The sequence below is a fragment of the Pteronotus mesoamericanus genome, unplaced genomic scaffold (genome assembly GCF_021234165.1).
Source record: "Pteronotus mesoamericanus isolate MK-2021 breed Mesoamerican mustached bat unplaced genomic scaffold, CSHL_Meso_final contig_202, whole genome shotgun sequence".
Classification (NCBI taxonomy): Eukaryota; Metazoa; Chordata; class Mammalia; order Chiroptera; family Mormoopidae; genus Pteronotus; species Pteronotus mesoamericanus.
The window spans coordinates 7,912,162-7,929,693 of record NW_026555086.1 but is presented as its reverse complement, the minus strand read 5'-3'; the positions used below and the strand labels follow the sequence as shown (position 1 = coordinate 7,929,693).

The 17,532-nt window shown below is 45.6% G+C and overlaps 1 protein-coding gene across 1 annotated transcript in view; it reads right to left on the bottom strand.

The window, feature by feature from the left end:
- The window catches only part of NLRC5 (NLR family CARD domain containing 5), a 77,141-nt gene extending 63,353 nt beyond the window's left edge, over positions 1-13,788 (bottom strand). Inside the window, exon 1 of the mRNA XM_054570261.1 lies at positions 13,726-13,788. The gene's annotated coding sequence lies outside the window, so the exon portion shown is untranslated. The remainder of the gene's footprint in view (positions 1-13,725) is intronic.
- Positions 13,789-17,532: the final 3,744 nt, after the last annotated feature.

Sequence of the window (17,532 nt, the reverse complement as noted above, 5' to 3'; positions counted from 1 at the left end):
TAACCGAGAAAGGAACCTGAGGTAGGGGGCTGTGAGAAACGGAGAGTTTAACCGTGTAAATATATACAGCGTTTAGCTTTTTGCAAGGGGATTTATCATATTTTGCCATGTATAACACGTACTTTTTTGCCCCAATTTTTGAGGGAAAAATAAGGACACACATTATAGAGAGGTAGTACTAATTTTTTATCTATATAAATGTTTTTTAATTCTTTTATTTATGCTTATGCATTAAAAGTGTAACTTTAGAAAGCAATGACAATGTCTGTGTGCAAAATAATACCCTGGAATATGATAATCAGCTTTGTTTCTAAATAAAAACAAATAAAAATTTGAATTAAAAAATTAAAAAGAAAGGTTTTCTTTTTTCCCTCTGCAAGTTTGGGCCAAAAACATGGGTGCGCATTATACATGGAGCGCATTATACATGGCAAAATGTGGTAGTCATATTTGACTTGTGTGGTTCAAAATGGATACTTTTTTTTAAGTGAAAGAAGACAGAAGATCAATGACCAGAAGGCTGGGCCCTCTGAAGTTTAGAAGAGGGATAATGCTTCTGGGGCGGACCACTTGTGCCACCCCTCCAGTGACAGCCGACAGTGTCCAGACACATCAGACATGGACGGGACAGAGGTTTGGGGGAGACAAGGTTCAGGTCACAGGTAGGTTGGAGCCTGGTTTCTTGAGTCCCACTGCCCCAAACTGACTTGCTGGGCAACACCAGGCAAGTCCCTGCCCTCTCTGAGCCACGGTTTACTTGTATGTCAAGCAAGTCTACCTCTTGGGGATCTGTGGAGCTGATAGAAGAGCCGTTGGGGTCAGGAGGCTGGGGTTCAAATCCTGATTCAACAGTTAATGCTGTGCAACCTCAGCCAAGTGTCTTAACCTCTCTGTACCACAGTCTCCTAGTCTGCAAGTGCGGGTGATGATTCTGTACCTACTTCACAGGGTCCCAGTAAGAACTGGAAACATTAACACCTACTGCACGCACAGCACCGTGGGTGAACATGGTTATCAGCACAGGCCAGGCATCTGGCCCAGCGTTCCACCCACCTTCCCTCAGGGGGCCATAAAGAACCTTCCAAGGCAGGTGTTTCCTCCCTTTTACAGAGGAATAAATGGGCTCTGAGAAGTCAAGCAAAGCATGGATTCCAGCCCTAGGCTGAAGCCCGAGTTGAAATCCCTACCTGAAGCACCATACCACGGTCAACAAATGGTCTTCTTTCCAAAGTGAATGAACATCGCCATAGATGTTTATTATTTCTCTGCTTATAAAATATAACCTTGACTCATCTGAAAAATTCTAAACATTGCAGAAACATGTAACACGAAGTTTTCTTACAATCTCACCCTTTAGGGGGAGGTGTATAATTTCCTAGACTTCGTACCCATGTCTGAAAATATTTTTGCCTTATCTGAGAATCAGAATATCACTTTCTTAAAATTTTTCTAACAGCCCTTTCACCTTTAACATTATTTTCTAAAGTATCACCCACCATGAGTGTAAGGTAACTCCGAAAAGAAACCCAAGGAAAATAAAACGAAGCAATGCCGCTGAGCTGGAAATGGGCATTGCCCCTTCCTGGGGATCTGGCCGGAAGCTTGGCCTCCCAAGCTTGGTCGAAACAGAGACCAAGAGTGTGAGAGGCATCCGAGACACTGGCACTTTCTCCTTGACTAACCAGGAAGAATTAAACAGAACTGAAAAGAGACAATGGACTATCTCTATCATTCAACTTCACTGAGTACTGTCCATAAGACTCTTCAGAAACACACATAATAACAAGCTATTTCTCTCATCTAATGAGACGCCGTGATGTGATCCGAACGCCTCAGAGTACCAGCTTCCTGAGGTCTGAATGCTCCCTCCGTTTCACCACGAGGGGCAGAAGGAGCAGCCAAGGCCAAGGGTTGATGGGGGTTTTGGGGACGGGGCTGCAGCAGGCTCCACCCCTTCCCCCAGGAGATGGGTGAGGGGGAATCGGGACGTTCCCAGCTGCCTGCAGCCGCTACATCTGGGCAGTGTTCTAAGAGATTAATTTAACAACATGGTCTCAAACACTTTAAAAATAAATGTCCAGGAGGGGATTCAGGGAAGATGGAGGAGTAGAAACTACTAGGAATTTACCTCCCCATTTAAAGAGTTATGTCACTGGCAGAATCTCTCTGGTATAATTGCTTTGGAACTGCTTGTTGAAGGTTTTCCATTTCCATGAAAAGGCTTTGACTATAAACTGTGATTCATTTCAGTCACTTTCGTTCTTAGTACGGTAGCAGTTACGTATGCCCTGCCCTTTACCCACAAGCCAGGAAGCTGGGCAGGTGTTCAGAAATGGCTTGTGCACAGCTTGGAGCAGCTAGTATGGGGACAAAGGATCCTGGCTTCCAAGTATTGGAGACTTGTGCTCTGGTGGCTGATTGCTGCTTGTGTTCTCAGAGGAGCAGACAGAGAGACAGGATGTCATTGTTGCTGTGCCTACCTCCGCTGTGGCACGCCCCTCCCCCTCCACTAAAGTGACTTCCAGGAAACTAAAAGGGCCTGTGACCGCCCCATTCCTCCCTTCGTTCTTCACTTTTCCTTCCCAGGAGCCAGACATTAAAGACTAGGACACTCAAAAACAACTGCATGTATGGCAAAAATTAGAAAGCAACTGGACCTACCCTCAAAAAGGCTCAGGAAAGGCATAAGGAGACCTTAAATTTACACCTCAGGCTGATCCTTGGCAGAGGTACAATCCACAACAATATAAAAAAGAAACTAAAACAATAAAAAAAAAGCAGCAACCCTGAGGAAGTGAGAGAATCAGATTTCCAGGGTTACCAAATTATTAAATTCAAATGTCCAGGGTTCAACAACAACAACAAAATATTACAAGGCATACAAAGAAGTGGAAAAGTATAGCCCATTCAAAGGAAAAAAAAATAATTCAGTAGAATGTGTCTCTGAAAAAGACAGTGGCCAATATAGTAGACAAGGACTTTAAAATAACTGTCTTAAAAATGCTCAAAAAACTAAAGGAAGATGTGGAAAAAGTCAAGAAAATAATGTGGACCAAAATGGACATATTGGTAAAGAGGTAGAAAACCTAAAAAACCAAAAATCCCTAAGGAAATCCTGGGGCTGCAAGGTACAATGGTTGAAATGAAAACTTTACAAGAGAGATTCAAGTACAGATTTGAGCAGGTGGAAGAAAGAATCAGGGAAACTGAAGATAGGACAATGGAAATTATTGAGGCTGAAGAACACAAAGGAAAAGACTGAAGACCAGCGAACAGAGCCTAAGGGACCTATGGAAAAGGATTAAATGGATCGATATATGCATCGTGGGAGACCGGGAGGACACAGAGAAAGGGACAGAGAGAACACTTGAAAGAATAATGACTGAAAGCTTCTCAAATTTGTTGCAAGAGATGCATAGAAACATCTAAGAAGCTCGACAAACCCCAAGTATGAAGAACTCAAAGGGACTCACACCAAAGCATATTATAAGCAAACTTTCAAAAGGCAAAGACAAAGAGCGGGTCCTGAAAGCAGTAAGAGAAATCCTCACATAATGGATTCTCGATAAGATTATCTGCAGATTTCTCATCGGAAACTTGGGAGGCCCGGAGGCAGTGGGCCAGTAAATTAAAAGTGCTAAAAGAAAAATAAATCGTCAACATAGAATCGTATATTGACAAAACTGCCCTTCAAAAGTGAGGGAGAAATCAAGACGCTCTCAGGTAGATAAAAGCTGAGGGGAGTCCGTGCCCGCCACACCCGCCCTGCACGCAACGCTCCCGGGTGGCAGGGTGAAATGAAGGGACACTGGACAGTACCTCGAAGCCACATGGAAAAATAAAGATCTCCCTCCGTAAAGGTACATACACAGGCCATTATAAAAGCCAGTAATATTGGAACGATGGTTTGTAACCGTACTTTTTGTTTTCTACAGGATTTAAGAGACTGATGTGTGTAAAGAAAAACAATTATTAGCATAGAAGCTAGTATCACTGCAACTTTGGCTTGTAATTAGAAATCTTGCTTTTTTAATAAATTAGGAGTCACTATTGCATTTAAAGCAACTGTTACTTTATGTTTTGAGCACTTTATATAGAAAGATGTAATTCTGTGACATCAGCCGCTGAAAGGGGCGGAGATGGAGCTGTAAAGGAGGAGTTTTTGTATGTTGTTGAAGTTAAGCTGCTGTAAATTCAAAGTAGAATGCTATGGCTTTAGGATGTTAAATGTGATCCCCATGGCAACCACAAAGAAAAGAGCGACAGAGTATACACAAAAGAAGATTAAGAAGGAACTTAAACATTTCACTACAAAAAGTTAACTAAACACAAAAAGACAGAAATGAAAAAAATGGGGTCAAAACGCTACAGGGCATATAGAAAATAAATGGCAAAATGACAGAAGTCCCTCCTTATCAGTAATTACTTTAAATTTAAATGGATTCAACTTTCAGATTGGCAGAATAAATAAAAACACATAATCCAACTCTATCCTATCTACAAGAAACTCACGTGAGATTTAAAGACAAAAACAGGTTGAAAAGGATGGAAAAAGATATTCCATGCAAATAACAGCCAAAAGAGCAGAGAAGTGGCTATACTAATATCAGACAAAATACATTCTAAATATAAAAAAAGTTTAAAAGACAAAGGATATTATATATTAATAGAAGTTTCGATACAGCAAGAAGATATGCCAAGTGTAAACATTTACAAGTCTAATGACAGACAAAAATAACAACATTGAAGGGAAAAACAGTGTTTTACAATAATAGTTGGAGACTTCAATACCACCTCACAATAATGGATGAACAACAAAACAGAAGATAAGTGAGGAAATAAGAGGACACAACAGAATAAACCAATTAGATCCCAAAGACATATACAGAATATTTCATCCAACAACAGCAGACACATTCTTCTCAAGTGCACATGGGACATTTTCTAAAACAGACCAACCATATTTTAAGCCATGGATTAAGTCTCAATAGATTTTAAAAAATAGTTATGATACAAAGTATCTTCTCTGACCACAATGGGATAAAGGTAGAAATTAATAACATAAAACAAAAAACAAAAAACTGGAACCTTGGCCATTGTGGCTCAGTGGATTGAGTGCTGGCTTGTGAACCAAAGGGTCATGGGTTCAATTCCCAGTCAGGGCCCATGCCTGGGTTGCAGGCCTGGTACCTGGTGGGAGGTGGGTGTGAGAGGCAGACACACAGTGATGTTTTTCTCCCTCCTTTCCTCTCTCTCTCTGAAAATAAATAAATAAAATCTTTATAAAAACTGGAAAATTCACAAAATTGTAGAAATTAAGGAATATGCTTTTAAACAACCAAGAGATCAAAGACAAGAATCACAAGGAAAAATAGATAATACTTAGAGAAGAATGAAAACAAAAAAACACACCAAAACTTATGGGACACAATGAAAAAAAATGCAAAAGAGAAAATGGATAGCTATATATGTTTACATTAAAAGACAGGAAAATTTAGCCCTGGCTGATGTGGCTCAGTGGACTGAGTGCTAGTCTGCGAATTGGAAGGTCACTGGTTCAATTCTCAGGCAGGGCACATGCCTGGGATGCAGGCCAGGTCCCTTGCTGGGAGCATGCAAGAGCCAACTGATGGATGTATCTCTTGCACATTGAGGTTTCTCTACCTCTCTTTCTCTGTCCTTCCCCCGTCTCTCCAATAAGTAAACAAAATCTAAAAAAGGCCTGGCAAACCTAATTTATTAAAAAAACAAAAATACAGGAAAATTTATAGCTATAAACACTTTCATTAAAAAACAAATCAACAACCTAACTTGACAACTTAAGGAACTAAAAAAGAAGAACAGACGAAACCCAAAGCTAACAGAAGGAAGGAAAATTAAGATTAGAGATAAATGAAATGGAGAATATAAAATTAGTAAAAAAAAAAAATCAATGAAACCAAAAGCTAGTTCTTCAAAACATCAACAAAATTGACAAAATTTTAGCTAGATGAACTTAGAGAAAAGATAGAAAACTCAAATTACTAAACTCAAAAATAAAAGTGGGAACATTACCATCAACTACAGAAATAAAAAGGATTACACGGAACTGAATAACCTAGGTGAAATGGACAAAATCCTAGAAACAAAAAACCTATGAACACCATATCACAAAGAAGAAGAAAATCTCAATGGACCAATTACTAGTAAGTAGATGAATCATCAACAAAAAAGCTCCCAACAACAACAAAAAGTGCTACACGAGGTCGTTTCACTGATAAATTCCACCAAACATTTAAAACAGAACTAATACCAATCCTTCTTAAATTGTCCTAAATTGAAGAGGAGGGACACTTCCTAACTCATTCTGGAAGGCCAACACTACCCTGACACCAAAGCCAGACAAAGACACCACAAGAAAAGAGAACTACAGACCACTGTCCTTTATGATTACTGATGAAACAATCCTCAACAAAATACTAGTATAATGAAATCAGCATCCTATTAAAAAAATTATATAGCATGACTAAGTGGGATTTACTCCTGGAATGCAAAGATGGTGCAACATACAGAAAATGGTCAATGTGATCAATCACATCAACAAAATGAAGGGACAATTCTACACAGGCATTTCAGTTGATGCAGAAAAAACATTTGACAAAAGTCAACACACTTGCACAATAAAAAGCATTCAACCTACTAGAAATAGAAATTATTTCTGCACGAGAAAAGTCACATATGAAAAACCCACAGCAAACTACTCAATGGTGAGAAACTGGAAGCTTTTCCTCTAAGATCAGTAATGAGGCAAGGGTGTTTACTTTCACCACTTGTCCTAAACATAGTACTGGAAGTTCCAGCCAAAGCAGCACACAAGAAAATGAAATAAAAGGCCTCCAAATTGGAAAGAGAAAAGTAAAATTATCCATTTGCAGATGATGTGATCTTATATGTAGAAAACCCTAAAGACTACACACACACACACACACAAAAAACCCTCTTAGAACTAATAAACAAATTCACCAAAGTAACAGAATACAAATTCAAAACAGTATTGTATTAGCATATAGACAGACATATAGACCAATGGAATAGAACAGAGAGTCCAGAAATAAACTCTCACATATACATATAAGTGAGTTTTGAAAGTGTGTCAAGATCATTCAATGGAGAAATATCAGTCTTTTCAACAAATGGTCCTGGGAAAACTGGATACCCACGTGCAGAAAAATGAAGTGAAACCCTAGTACCACACACAAAAACAAACTCAAAATGGATCAAGAATCTTAATGTAAGACCTGAAACAATAAAACTCTCAGAAGCAAACACAGAAGGAAAGCTTTGCTAGGAAAGCAGTGATTTCCTAGCAATGACACCAGTGGCCCAGGCAGACAACCGAAATAAATAGACAAATTAGACTTCATGAAAACGTATACATTCGTACATCGAAAGACACGATGTATAGAGTAAAAAGGCAACCCACAGAATGGGAGAAAATACTTGCAAAATAAATATTTGATAAGGGATTAACATCCAAAATATATAGAGGACCCCTAAAAGTCAACAACAAAGTAACAAGCAGGCCGATTCAAAAATGGGCAAAGGACTTGAACAGACATTTCTCCAAAGGAGTTATATGAATGGTCAATAAATACATAAAAAGATGCTCAATATCACTAATCACCAGGAAAATACAAATCAGAAACTACAATAAGATACCACCTCACATCGATTAGCATGGCTGTTATAAAAACAAAAAACAGAAAACAACTGTTCGTGAGAATGTGGAGAAACTAGAACCCTTGTGCACTGTTGGTGGGAATGTAAAATGGGGCAGCTGCTGTGGCAAACAGTATGGTTGCCTCAAAAAATTAAAAATAAGTATTTGATCCAGCAATTCCACTGCTGGGTATATACCCCAAAGAGCTGAAAGCAGGTCATAAAGAGATTATGTATGCAGCCACGTGTATAGCTTCATTCTTCACAATGGGTAAAACGTGGAGACAATGCAAGTGTCTATCGAGTGAATGGATAACCAAAGGCAGTACATACATAAAACGGGCATTTTTTCAGCCTTAAAAAGGAAGGAGATTTGGACACGTGCTACCACATGGATGAACCTTGAGGACATTACACTAAATGAAATAAGCCAGTCACAAGAAGACTAATGCTGCATGATTGCAGTTCTATAAGAAGCTTAAAGTAGTCAAATTCATAGAAACAGCAGAATTGTGGTTACCAGGGGCTGAGAGAGGAAAGCAGGGGGAATAATCAGAATACTCACATCGAGTTCTTGTTTTACAGAATGAAAGGAGCTACAGTGGTGATGGTTTCCCCACAGTGTGGGTGTCTGTCGTACCCCTGACTTGCACACTTAAAAGTGGTTAGGACAGGAAATGGTCCATTGTGTGTATTTTACAACAACAGAGGAATAACAATAATGTCCACCTATCCCTTCAGAAGTCCACTTTGAGAACCTGGCTGAAGGAAGCCATCCAGAACGGCAGCAAAGCTCTAGCTAGGAGGACGTTCACCACGGCGGACACCCACAGGGCGGCCCTTCCTCTCCTGACCCAGATGCTGAGCCACCTGAAATCCTGTGACCCCAGGACAGATCTCCCCGCAGGGGGCGCCTGAGGGGGTGCCAAGGTACCTCTCCTCTGACAGGTCCAGCCTTTTGTTAGATTACAAGCCAACCACTCACTCACAGGAAGTAACCAGGTCCTCACCTCCCTCTCCTGCTTCCTCCCCTGCCCCGCTTCCTCTTTTCTCCCCATTGTCTCTGCCTGGCTCCTTCTTTCCCCAGACGTCATGGTTCACAGCTCCTGCCGCACAGCCCTCCATTTTCCCAATGGAAGGCCAAGCCTGAGGTCTCCCTCCGTCTGTCCCCTCTCTGGCTTCCGGCTCGGTCCCCACCACCTGAGGCTTACCATGTATCTCTGTGTGCTTGTTTATTGCGTGCTCCTATTGTCACATCAGCTTCAGGGGGTGGGGACTTTGTCATGCTCCCAGCTGTTGCAGGTGCCTGTCACAGAGGGAAGAAACTGAGCAGAAGCGAGCAGAGCAGGTTCGTGGCTGCTGGGCCGAGCCCGAGTGGGAGTCTGTTGTCAGTACCTGTTTCACATGGAGCAGTGGGTCTTGCTGGACTGAAAATGCCCTTCGGCCATCCTACTACCAAGAAGTTTTGGGGGGTCTTCTCCCTGTGTGGCCTAGCCTCTCCCCACGTCTCCCCCACTCCCTTCCTTTTAGGAGCAAATACAGCACCCCACCCCACCCCACATACATGTTCATTGCAGAGTCGTCGTCCCCCTAAAAATCCTGGTCCCTGCTGAGCACTTTGCACCCAGGCCACACCACCCTGATCCTATCAAAGTCTCTTCCTGAAAATACTTCCTTCCCTGAGAGCAATTCCTGAGAGAGGGAAGTAAAATGTCCCATCTTGTTCTTTATATAAAATAGGAAAAACAAGGCCCTGCCTAAATGTTTAACAAAGATGGATGTGGCTCATTCTACAGACAACAAAGCAGACACTTAAAATGACAGTGTGCTTATATTGCAGACAAAGAGCTAATTTCTTAATATGTAAAGTGCTTTCACAGCTCAATAGGGAAAAGAGCAACCGCCCAATGGACAAGTGGGCAAAGGATATGAACAGTTTATGGAAAAGGAAATACGACTGGCCCTTAAATATTTTGAAAGACTCTCAACATCATTCATGATAAAAGAAACAGGAAAAATCGACACCATTATTCATTTCCCAGTCTACAAATATGGAAAAATTTGATAATGCAAAAAGGTTGTTGGGAAGGGTGTGGGGGGAAAAATTAGTAGGACCCTTAAAGAGGCTAAATTGCTGTATTTATCAAAGTTCAAACTGCATATTCCCTTGGACCTTGCAGATCTACTCCTGTATGCTCTCCTTAAAGACATATATAAAATCATATATAAATTTTTATCCTCACCCAAGGACATTTCTTACATTGCTTTTTGGGGAGAGAGAGAGAGCGAGCACGCACGAAATATTAATCTGTTGCTTTCTTGTACGTGCCCCAAACGGAGATCAAACCCGCAACCTGGTTATGTGTCCTGACTGGGAATCGAACCCGACAACTTTTGGTCTATGGGAGGACACTCCAACCAACTGAGCCACACCAACCGGGGCTATGTACTATATATATTAATATTAACTATCTTGTACCCACGAATGTAAAAGAGGGCTGTGTCCCTCTGTTTTACTTGTTATTCAGTCCCAGAGATTTCCTCCTTTGCTTTCTCCCCCCTCCCTAATCTGCCACAAGTGGATGTCATGGAACCCTCTTTACATCTGCTCCTTTGATTATAGCGTATAAAATAAGCTGCCAAATGCCTCCTTTGGAACATTTTCTCAATTCATTGAGATTTTGCTTCCAGGAACTGTTGTCAGTTTGTCTCAAACAAACTCATAAAAATGTCTCCAGGTCTGAACATTTCTTACCCTGATATCTTGCAGACGGAGTTTCAACCAAGGTAAAGTTTGGGTTACCAACCAGCTAACACTCAAAAAATAAATCTGACAAAGGAAACCATTAGTTCACTTCCTCAGAACCCTACAAGAAGTTTTTACCAAGTGTTGGCACTTGTGTTCATTTGTTTAGTGGGTAGGACAGCTCTGGGCCGGAGACAGAGGAGAGAGTCTGGGCAGGTTAGCCAGTGGCTCAGCTTTACTGCAGCTGTAACAAAGGACCATAAAACTGGGTGCAATAAAAGACAGACACTTATTCCCTCGTGGTCTGGAGGCTGGCTAGAAGTCTGAATGACGGCGTTGGCAAGGCTCTGGTCCCTCTGAAGGCTCTGGGGAAGGACCCTCCCTGACCTCTACCTGCATCTCACGGTTGCCAACAATTCTTGTAGTTCTTGGCTTGCAGACACATCCTTCCCACCTCTGCCCCTGGAGTCACATGGCACCTTCCCTGCGGGTCTCTGTCTTTCTGTTCACCCGCTTCCCTTGTATGGACACCAGTCATACTGGATTTAAGGGCCCACCTACCTACTCTAGTATGATCTCATCTTCACTAATCATCTGCTCTGACCCTATTTCCAAATAAAGCCACATTCTGAGGTTCCAGGGGCTAGGACTTCAACATATCTTTTACAGAGACACAAATTTAATCCACAGCAGACGGGAAGAGGCCTACCAAGAAGTTCTGCTGAGCTTTCTCCTCAGAGGGGCGGAGAGGGGGGCGGGTGATGCGTGCTGGGGTGCGAGAAGGCTGACCTGGCCCTGCACCCGCCCAGCCACCTCTATACCTGACTGGGAAACAGGCTCAGAAGGTTGTAAAACTTACCAAGAACTTGCCCTTCTGCTTGTCTGCCTCCATCAAGGACCCACTGTGCTCATGCGGTACTTAAGGTTGACCATGTGCTGGACATACCTCATGTTCATCTCATCCAACCCACAAAACACTCTGAGGGATGTATTGTTCAATCCCCATTTTACAGATGAGAAAGTGAGGTTCTGAGCGATGAAAGACAGGCATACCTCGTCTTATTGCGCTTCATTTTCTATCGCGCTTCATTTTCTATCGTGCTTCACTGATAGGGCATTGTCCTCAACACTGAGGCAAGCCCCTCCGCCCGCAAAAAGACTACGACTGGCCAAGGGCTCAGAAGGGGGCTGGCATTTTTAGCCATCAAGTTTTTTTTTGTTTTTGTGTTTTAATTCTCACCTGAGGACATGCTCACTGATTTTGGAGAGAAGGGAAGGGAGGGAAGGATGAAGGAAAGAAACATTGATGAAAGAAACTGCATCGGTTGCCTCTCCTATGCACCCTGCGTGTCTCTGTCTTACAACCTAGGCCTGTGCCTTGACTGGGAATCAAACCTGCCACCATTTGGTTTATGGGACGACACTCCAAACGACTGAGCCATACAGGTCAGGGCTCAAATATTTTTTTAACAAGATTTTTATTTATTTATTTTTAGAGAGAGGGGAAGGGAGAGAGAAAGAGACGGGGAGAAAAACATCAACACACCAGAGAAACACTGATCAGCCACCTCCCGGGGACCAAACCCATAACCCTGGCACGCATCCCACCTGGAAACCAAACCGGCAATGCTCCTGCCTTGTGGGACGATGCCCAACCACGCCTGTCAGGGCTCAAGTATTTTTTAATTAAGGTATGTACATTGTTTTTTTAAGACATAATTCTATTGTACATTTCATAGGCTACCATATAGTGTAAACATAACTTTTATAGGCCCTGGAAAATGAAAAAACGTGTGTGACTCGCCTTATTGAGACATTTGCTTTACTGCGGCGGTCTGGGACCAGACCAGCACATCTCTGCGGCGCGCCGGCAGTTCGGCCACGGTCACCCAGCAAATACAAGGGCTGAGAGCCCTCTCTGTCCGCCTGCCGTGCCAGGCACCGGTCAAGCTGGTGCCATGTTTGGAGACGAGGCATAATCACTGGCCAGGAGGCCAGTAAGGTTTGGGGAAGACACACTGGATGGGGAACCTAGGTGTACCTTGACGCCACCAGCTTTACCTCCCCTCTGTTCTCCAGCAGAGACTGAGCCTAGTGCTTTTCTGGGCTTATTGCTTCTTGGAGAGAATGAGGAGGCTGCCATGCAGGACAGCGTACTTCCTACCACGCCCGGATTGGTGAGACTGGGAAGTGCTGGTTTTCAAATAGCCATTTAAGACCGCAGAACCCCCAACCATTCAAAGAAGAAACCTAAGAACCCCAACTTATAAATAAACGCAAATGGTGCTGAAGGTAGGGGACCTCTCCCAAACCTCCACAATGACCACCCCAGCAAATTCCAGGTCCTGGCCTCCCAAGAGAGAAAAATGGCTAAAACAACATGTGTGCTTGGAAATGCAAAAAGCAAGTAACGAAATGATACGCATGAACTCACCTATTACTTATGAGGTTTGAATATTCATTAGAAATAGTCTGGACAGTCTGACATTAAGAACTTACTGTTAAAATATTTAAAGTATGCTGATGGTTTTGTTTTTAAAATGACTCATCTGCTATACATTCTGAAATATTTCGGTTGAGATGCTATCTGCCTGCCATTTGGTTAAAACTGAGATGTGGTGGCAAGGAACGTGGACAAGCTATGTGATTCTAGTCCTCCTACTTTCGCATATGTTTGGAATAGTCCATAATTGGTTTTCAAAAGGTGTTTAAACTGAAAAGTCCGCATGGTGCCTAATGAACAGTGCTACTTCTGTAATTCTTTAGAAATCAATTAGAAGTCGAAGCTCCGGCGGCTGACAGGAGCGCCTGAGGGTGGGGAGGCACGGCTGGGAGCCGGCTCGCAGCCCGGATGATCTCGACCGCTTTCCTCCGCGGATCGCAGCTCATCCCCCAAACTCTGGAGGGTAGCAGGTGGCGCCCTGCCCTGGTCGCAGGATTCCACTCTGCCTACATGGTCCTCAGTCCATCCGTCCTGTCCCTTTCGTGTGTCTGTCCGGCAGTCCCGGCAGTCCTGGCAGTCCGCGTCCATGGTCCCTCCCGTCCGTCCCGTCTGTGCTGCCAGTCCGGTCGGTGTGCACTGGGCCACCCACCTTGCCATGACACCCGATGGCCACCGGGACCTCGCGCTCCAGAGCCCCCTGGCACGCCCTCTCCCCACTCGGTTCCGCATTCGCACCCCAGCCACCCGCGCCCACCCGCGCCTTCCCGCTCCCAGAAACGCGCATCCCCGTCGCGGCGCGCGGCGCCAGCTGCGCTCGGTGGCCTCGGCCGGTACTCACCCACCGCTCGCCTTGCTGCGCCGCGCTCTGCACGAAACTGAAAGCAGCGCGGGCCAGCAGCCCGCCAGCCCTGCGCCGGGAGCCGGCGGCTGCTGCCGGGAAATCACGTGGATTCGAGGTGCCAGTCGGGGGCGGGGATCCGGGCGCTGGCCGGAGCCTCGGAGTTCTCCGGGGTTTGGCGACTTTTGCCGGACCCAGAGACAGCCCCAAGGGACGCGGCCGGGCGCAGGCCCCCTTCGTGGATGCGAAATTAAGGTTAGGGGTTAAGGGTTGGCTCACCCGGGGCGCGCATGTGGGGCGGGGTCAGGGTGCTGCCGAGGACCAGGCTCAGTTCAAGTCTCCCGCCTCCCCGGAGAGAAAGGGCACGTGGGACAGGATGGGAAAGAGGATGTGCTGGCTGTGCGGGAGGAGGAAACGGAGGACCCAGGAGTCCTGTGTCCTGTCCTGCAGCACTCTCTGCAATGACGGGAGGGGACAATAATGGGTCTTATTAACTGAGCTCTTAGCCTTCTGACTGCCACACACGGTCTACTAATTCTTCCCATTTAATCCTCAAACTAACCCTAAAATACAAGTGCAGGTATTACCCCAATTCGCAGATAAGCAATCTGCAAAATGCTCAGAGCCCAAGAAGAGAAAGGTGCAGGAACTTGCCCGAGTGGGACAGGGGGAACAGGCAGAAAGGAGGAAGACCAGGAAGGAAGGGGATGGGAGGGGCAAGAAGAAGGGGAGATGGCGCTCCCAGGAGGGGGTCAGTAGCCGTCCTGAATGGCCACTAGTCCAACTGCCCTTTTATAGCCTTACTGCAACCTCCCTCCCTGGCTTGTGGCCTCCGTGCTAGCACAGGGAGCCTCTCCTCCTGCGGAGGACAGGCCCCCACCCTGTGGACAAGTCCGCCCCCTGCGAAGGTCCCCACGCAGCTCCCGGGGACACCCTCCAAAGTGAAGTCGCTTTCACCCATGTCATCAGGGAAGAAGGGGCCGTGGCAGCCTTGTCCTGACAGGAGACCTTAGGCCCCTTGAGACCATGGACACTGTCCTCGGGTCTGGTTGGTGAGGAAGCCAAGAAACCACTGTGGGAGACACGGCAGGAGGGGAGGGGGTCCCCTGGCCAGGACAAGGACCCTTCAGAACAGCTGTGGCCATCGCCTCTGGAGACTGGAGGGACGAGGCTGATTCAGGATTCCCAGGGCTGGGAGGAGAGGAAGCAGCTCTGAGGCTCAAGCCCCAGGTCCCACCCTCCCACTGACTTTCCTGTGACCTTGGCGTGAATCTTGCCCTCTCTGGCCCTTGGTTTTTTCATGTGACAGTGAAGCAATCCCTTACCCGGCCCACCGCTCAGGGTAGCTGAGCCTTCTGTGCCTCACCTCCTTCATCTGCAAAACAAAGATAAAAACAGTACCTACCTGGTAGTGTTATGCTGAAGGTTAATCAGACAAAGAGCTTAGATCAGGACCTGCCTCGCAACAAGGCTCCCAAAGACGCTGCAGACCCTCTGACAGAGGGGTAGTCATGGAACACCGGCAGGCTTCAGCCCTGGGCGGGGAGGGGAGCAGAGCGGAGAGCCAAATAGACATTGTCTCTACCTTTAGGAAGCTCGATGTTTACCAGATAATCCCAGAACTAGATGCAAAATGTCAACTGAGGAGTACCTTATTTATTTATTTTCTTAAAGATTTATTTATTAATTTACTTTTAAAGAGAGGGGAAGGGAGGGAGAAAAAGAGGGAGATGAGCATCAATAGGTTGTCTTTCGATCACCGCCAACTGGGGGACCTGGCTTGCAACCCAGACATGTGCCGTGGCCAGGAATCAAACCGACAAACCCTCACTTCAGGCCTGAGCTCAATCCACTGAGCCACACCAGCGAGGGCCCCTGAGAAGTACTCTAAAGGAGCGATGCACCAGGCTGTGGCTGGGGAACCCTTGAGAGGGGACCTCACCTAGCTGGGGGAAGAGGAGGCAGGCTCCCCCTGAGAGTGAGGGGGAACCAGACAGGGGAAGGCAGAGGCCCTGTGGAGGGAGCAGGGGTGGTCCAGGGAAGGGTCAGGCAGCCAGGGGGTGGGGAGTGTGACCGCAGGTGGCCTGGGCTGCTCAGCAGGACCCCCACTCCGCAGACTGCTAGGACTGGCTCAGGGACACCTCTCCCCATCACATGATTGGCCCAATGGCTGCTTTAAAATGCAAGGCTTTATTTAACACACCGCTGAGCTCAAACAAGAGAAAGGGACAATCCCAGATATTAGAGATAAAAAGGGAACTAAGAACCCAAACTGTCAGTACAGCACAGCGGTCCTGAGAGACAAGGCCCAGGATGTGCGATCAAACCACACTGGCCTGGGGTTAGTGCGTCCTCACAATGGAAGAACTGAGAGGAGGAGTTGGGATTAAAATATCTCCCCTCAGTTAAAGAGACACCACAGTTTACCCACCAAAGGAAGTCACAAGGACTGTTGCCAGGGAGGTAACAAATGAAAACCAAGCCCTTGCACAGGCAACTCAGGAGCATGTGCACGCACTGTTAGCGTGGTGCACGGCTTCCTGTGCGGAGGTTACCTAACATGTGCGTTCAGACTAGCACGAGGTGTAACCACTGGGGCTGCTGGCGGGAGCAAGTGCAAAACCATCCTCTAAGGAAATGGAGGGGATCCAGAAAGCAGAGTCTGTCCACAGCAAAAGCAAATGCCCCTGAAGATAAGCTCCCAAGTAACCAAAAAGCAGACCACAGAGCCACCGTGCGAGAGATCTGGCAAACATACCCAATAAGAGGACAAGCACCCCAAGGGTCTGGTAGGAGAGAACAACCTATAAGAAACAGCAAAGGAATTGTTTTTTTTTTTAAAGATTTTGTTTATTTATTTTTAGAGAGAGGGGAAAGGAGGGAGAAAGAGGGAGATAAACATCAATGTGTGGTTGCCTCTCGCGTGCCCCGCACTGGGGACCCGGCCCACATCCGAGGCATGTGCCTTGACTGGGAATTGAACCGGCAACCCCTGGGTTTGTAAGCCAGCACCGAATCTGCTGAGCCGTACCAGCCAGGGCAGGAACTGATTTTTCAATGATTAAAGAAATCGAGTCATAATGAAATCATTGGATTCCGCGGGTGGGTGGGGTGGGGGAAATTGGTTAGATTTGAAAAGAAACAATAGACTTTCTAGAAAAGTTGTTGATATTAAAATGAAAAATTCAGTGAATGAGTAAAAAGCATGGGTGGATTCAAAGAGATAGTTGAAGGGATTATCCAGAATTTAGCCAAGACATAAAGAGGTAGAAACTATTAGTAGGACAAAACCCCCCTTCTCAGACCCTCTTTGCCAGAGCTGCTGGACCCCTTAGAGAATGACTGATCCTAACTGTTTTATGAGCCTTGTCCTCAGGACTAGAAAATTCTTGGAAGCTCCCTGAAGGCGCAGAGGCTCCAGAAACTCACAAAACAGAACATACCACAGCACAGTGACCCAGCCCAGACCCTGTGCCCAAAGATAACATTGAAACAAGTTGCAGCCTGGACAAGACCAACTGCAACATTCTGCTCTACAGCCACCCAATCATGTAATAAAAGCGCCAAGCCCCGACCCACCAGGGCTGGTGCCCCTGTGGATCTCGCCACCTAGCCCTTTCCCTCCCTTGGAAAATGAAAATGAAAGCTTTTACGCCCTGCACTTTCTTCTCTTTGTGAATTCTTTCACAGCCTACCTCACCAACCACCCCAACAACCATGACAAAGCAGCTAGGAGACATGGAAGGTAGGATGGGGAGGCCCAACATAGCTCTAATGGAAATTCAAATAGTTAAGAATTGCAAAGAT